A 6,000-nucleotide genomic window follows, 5' to 3' on the forward strand; every position below is an offset into this window, starting at 1 on the left:
TCGTGGTTAGTGACGTGAGCAGGCCAGTGTGTGACGACATCTTGGATAAGGACCTCGTCAAGATGAAGACCTCAACCCTGTCGTTTCAATAAGGATGACAGCGACGACCTCATAGCGTCGCATCCGAATAGAAACGAGATGACGAGACTCGTGTGTCACTTTGCCACAGGTATGATGACCAGGTATATGTCGTATCCAACAGCCACCTAGCGGCAAGTGACAGGTGTCCAGTGTGTCATGTCATGTCATGTCGTGTCACCAGAGCTCTGCTAACCCCACTCTAGCCGCTTGTATCGTTGACCTTTCAACCGCTCAGTGATTGCCCGTGAGGAAAGGTATTCATCATCCGGGTATTTACGACTTAGTTCCTCGTTTTTTACCGCAGCCTCCCGACTGTAAGCTGCTGCAGCCTCGTTCTCGTCAATACTTCACGCGCGAGCCCTGCTTGCCTTCCGGCATTGGTTACAACATAGAGAGACACAATACCTTTGTCTCTTGTAAGACTGGCAGGTAGTGTACACGAGGCCGAGGTCGTCCATAGGACCAAACAATATCCTTTACAAGATAATATTAATTTTGTGAGCTGAGACCTAACCACTGCTGTCGTCATTTTTACAAAATCTCTGAGAACTGTGATCAGGTTCATACGCAGGTTCCTGGTGCTGATGGCCGTGCGGCTCCCAACATTCTGTGGACTGAGGCTGTCTTCTTCTATTTTCAGTTTCTATTTACAGACGATGTCGGTCGTTTGGAAGTGTCTATGTTTTTCTCTGATACAAAATGCAGTTCGTTGGAACCTGCCTAGAAAACAGTTACGACAGGCTGTAAGAGCATTTTGTTGAAACAGGAAATCTCCTTGTTTCATTCCTGTGTGGCTCTGGTAGTTTCAAAACAAAGACATAAATTTTAATATAAAAACAGTGAGAAAAGAAATGTTTGATATTAGAATGTTGCCTTTATCGATAAAAAATATGATGTTTACTTTTTGTTTTTTGACCAAAAGGCAAGTCGCTTCCTGTAGACCCTCGATGGTTGGTCAAGTAGGTATTTTTGGCCGATGAGGAAAGATGTCGGCTTGGCGTGGAGAACCTCATGTGGCGCCATCTGGTGACGTGCAGGATGGCCAATGCTGACGTCACTGCTCCAACTGTCACTACGGCGCCAGGCAGTCAGCAGGTGAGCTTTTTTATGACTCAATCCTTGATAGACACCCGTGGTCACCGTCCTGGATGAATGGAATCCGGACAAGTATCAACTCGGGTGGGGACTAGGAAAGCATCGGGTGGAAGGCTTGTGATGCAGGCAGACCTGTGCGTGTGTATGTGCGCAAGGACATCAAGTGGACAATGGCCGCCGCCTGGAGAGCAGAGTATTGACTACTTCTGCTGCCAGAAGACCCGTAAGTGGTTGTGCCACCTTTCTGGCCGCACTCTGTGTTGACACACGACACCAGCGCCCTGGGCGGTCAGCAGTGTGGCCGCACGGCCCGCCGGCCCACAGCCAGAAGGACGTGCTAGCAATCAATGGCACATTTGCATTTTAAAGACAAAATTGGCGAATTGTGCCGTTTTCGATTTTGCTAATCATTTACATTTCTTTCAGTTGGTTTTGCCGTTTAGTAAAGGCTGCACATGTCGGGCTGGCACGGCGACCGTTAGCCCATCCCCACCTCCACTTCCGATGGTTTCCCTGGATATCTAACTGCTGCTCGTTTGGTGGGTGTATCACTTGGTTTTCGTCCTTGTCCTACAACTAATCGTCTAACCCTAATCATGTAAACATCATGTTTCCAAGTAGAGGTGTGATTGAGCATCGAACTGAAATGGTACTGCGCAGAAACAAACTCATCTGTTGCACGAGTGTGACAACAATTACAGGTATAAAGGGAGCGGATCAAAGAGGAGAGAGACGCCTCTGGAGGTTGGAGTTTAAGGCGAGTCTCATGGCAAAGCAGGTCCGTGCAGAGAAAGAACAGCATGCCCGAGACGAGATGTGAACTCAGGGGCAACTGTGTTGGTGACAAACACTGAGCAGACCCTGTGTAGGGGAAGTGACAGCCGCTATCTCCTCCTCTCAGAGGTATGTCGCAGGTGGCTCTGAGCAGAAGATTGTTTTATTTGGATTCAAGTGCAACATTTTACAACAGAAAATAAACAGAAGCCAAACATAGCAGCCTAAGACCTCGGCAAAGACAGAAGGAATATTCCCATCAAGTCAGGACGATTGACCAAATGGTGAGGATTGCACACGAGTGGGCGGGAATCCGCCTGAAAACAATAAATAACAACTGATACTCATCCACCTCTGCTTTACTGATAAGATAGGTCTCGAGCTGTACACATTGGCAATTACAGAAAGGTAAACAGTAGGTAGACTTATCGCCGGCGGCCATCACAATCCAGCAGACAGAGTGCGAATCAAGCTGTGATGTACACAAACAAGAAACAATTACAAAAGCAATGCCGGGTATCGCTTTGAAGAATGCGAATCCAGCCTCCTTGTGTTGTTCTCCATGTCCGTCTGTACACGGGTGGCTGGTGTGACAAGACCATGCACCACCCGGCCCTGAGAGGCCTGACAACAAGGTGAAAACAGCTCAGTCACACAACATCCCCAGTCATACAACATCCCCAGTCACACAACATCTCCCAGTCACACAGCGTCCCCCAGTCACACAACACCCCCAGTCATACATCCCCCAGTCACACAACATCCCCGTCGCAGACACAACACAGGGAAGGACAAGAAGCAAGTAGGTATGCAGTCGCCACGTTCTCGAGTTTGCACGAGATTTAGCGAGACGGCCGAGGCACACGTGACCTGCTTGCTGATGGGATGGAGCCGGACTTAGAGCTACGAGTCCAGTCCCTGCCGCTGGAGCCGCGAAGTTTGTGTCAACGGCGGCTGAAGTCGCGGTGCACGTTGTCTATTCAGACGACGGTGTTAGCACACCATCGCCAGTCAGCCAACGACAAGATGGCGGCCTTTCTTGTGCCCACCTCTCGTCGGCCAAACATGGCGTGTCGGGAAGGGAACCACCTTACCTTTGGGAACAACATCGCCGCTGTTTGTATACACGCCTTTCCTTTACATCACATCCGATGTGACCGGCTTGGACTAGGCCTGGTGTAGAATCCTTGATCACGTGACCAGCAACCAAGTCCTGTCAGACTTGGCTGTCGCTCAAAAAATAAACAGTCAAAAAAAAAAAAAAAAGAAAGTAAAACTTAAAAAGAAAACAACTGACGACTCTGAAGTTCACCTAATAAACCCATAATCATCCTCCGTGTGTGACGGAGGAAAACATCAAGCAGCGTCTTGCTGCGGGCAGGTAGTGTCCCTGGATGTCAACTAATTTTCTCATGTTAATTATTAATCGTCCATGAGCGCGGCTGTCAGAAGTCAGGGAGGAAAAACGAGATGTTACAGACAATTGTAGGACACGAGAGACGAGACTTCACAAACAAAAGGGTGGTTGGGCTGAGATTGCCCGTGACTACACGAGACTACACGAGACTAATTGCATGACACCCGGTTATAGAGGATACCCCGGCCATAGTCCACCTGCTGCAGTCATCGTCAGTTTTCCTCCGAGCCCCTTCAGACTTCTGTTGCCTTTCCTTACATGACCCCAGGGTCATGACTGTCAGGCGGTCCAGGGACTGTGGTCGTGGTCCGAGCAGCTGGTGACACGTCAACGTCCTGAAGTCTTGGCGAGTTGGGCAGCTCAGTCACCTGCTTCACACTCCACAAGGTAGAGACTGTGCACCACGTGACCCAACACAATCACCGCCAAACTGACCGGTACACAGAAAATAGTTCCAAGACATGATGACATGACGTGACATGAAACTAAATATTTGGTTGAACATATATTTTATTCATCGTCTACTCCTGTCTTTTTCTTCTTGATTTTCCTTTTTTTCCCTTTCTCTCCTTCCCTGTGAGTACTTGTTGAACCACACTGTTTAGGATGACAGTTTGTTTCTGGCTCACGCGCTTTCGCAAACAAACACAGACAGAAGCACGCGCTTACTCGAGTGTGTGTGTGTCGGGCGACAAAATACAAACAAAGAAAATCTCTCGACATCTCTGTCAACATCTCCGAATCCTTTCAGGCATTTAGAGTTCGTGTAGACTTTGACCAGTCATCTGCTGTGATGGACAGATTGTACGAGTAACATGCACGTGTCAGTGTGTCTGAACTTTGACCTGAATGTGTCGTGTGCTGCATGTGTGACGTATGTCAGTGCCAGTCTGTCACATCTCTCATCACAACAACAACAACAACACCTGCACATCAATAATCCCACGACCATGTTCACGAGGAGCTGCTGACCACGGGCCATGAATCCAGGTCCAGGAGACATTCCAACAAGAGGCGGCGCTCGGTGAGAGGGTGAGAATAAACAGGATCTACCTGACAGGCCTGTCTGGCCGGTCCTCAGGGTGCGTCTGCAAGACAATGGTAGCAAAGCAGCCTTTGTGTTCGGGTGTATCATCGATATCAGCAGCGAGCGGCCGGCTCCGAGTGGCCTCTCCACTTCACCCCCCTGACCCCCGGGCTCCTTCCGGCAGCCAGCCTCCCTCAGTAATTAAAGACAGCGGACACTATCTCCACTGTTGATGCTCCTCCGGTCCTTCCGGCCAGACAGTCGTCCACATCGTGCCGGCCGCCGGACAAAGGGCCGAGCGGTGGTCAGATGGACGAGGAGGTGCAAGTCGAGAGACGATTTCATTAATAATGTCGTTAATACGAAGATAGACGAGGGCGGACAGCAGCCATATTCCTGCTCACCGGTGATCCCATGACCACACTCAACTTTTATAAGACACTCCACGATATCATCTATGGTGGAGCGTGAGGTGCAGCGAGTTAACTGATTTCATTTAAAAATGAATTAGGTTTTATATCTTCACAGACTGTTCTTGCTTTCTGTCAGTGTGGCTAAACACCAGGTGCGAGAAGCGGGGTAGGGAGGTGAGTCAGGGAGCAAAGTTGTCGCTGAAGTGGATGGTCCTAGTACCAGGGTGGACTGACTGAAGTAGATATTCTCGGCCTGCGATGAGATGACTCCCGAACTGGGACCAAAATTTCCTCCGTCAGGGTGCATAGAAGATAAACAAAATTTATATCTTTAAATACCTTTATTTACACCCTTTCTCTGTACACACAAGCCCCAATCCTAGATTAAACCGACACGAACCTTAATCCTAACCTAAACTTTTCCTTAACCTTAACACTAACCCATAACCATCCCTAATATGAGGTTAACCCCAATCCAAATCCTAAACTTAAACTAGCCCCATACAGCTAGAGAGACTTGAAAAAACAAACAAACAAACAAACAAACAAACAAACAAACAAACAAAAACAAGAAATAATCACGCATAGCGGTAGAGGGGGAGAAGAAAGTAAAAAATAAAATAAATAAAACACGAAAGAAAGCACCGGAAAAGAATTAAACAACAACAACAACAACAACAACAACAACAACAACAACAACATTACCACTGCACTACGGCAGCTTCACCGAAGGTGAGACAAAGCTCTACACATACTGTATAACATGTTTGTGTGTCTGTGTGTGTTACAAACCACAGACATCAACCGAGGGCCATTGTCAGACAAGCGTGTCAGGTCCGCGAGAGCCAAACCACGGGGCGGCCGGACATGCGACGTGGTGATCTCGTCAAATCACGCGCGAATCATCGGTCCACCACCGTTGAGAAGTTTTCACCTCTCGCTCGAGCCCTAACACTTTCTCCCGCCGGAAATTCTATTAACTTGCAAATGGACTCTCCACGGCTCCTGTCTGCACGACTCCTGTCTCCTGCCTGTGGTCTCCTGACCGCGGTTTCACGCCCGCTGGCCACAGCACGTGCGTCTTCTAGTGACCACGGTCTGCACCAGCAGATGGCGCACTTCGTGCCGGCCTTGGCGGCGTGATTGATGGGTCGCTTGACTGCTTGAATGAGGTCCGAGCCACCAGAGCGAGG

Source organism: Pomacea canaliculata, linkage group LG8 (genome assembly GCF_003073045.1).
Source record: "Pomacea canaliculata isolate SZHN2017 linkage group LG8, ASM307304v1, whole genome shotgun sequence".
Classification (NCBI taxonomy): domain Eukaryota; kingdom Metazoa; phylum Mollusca; class Gastropoda; order Architaenioglossa; family Ampullariidae; genus Pomacea; species Pomacea canaliculata.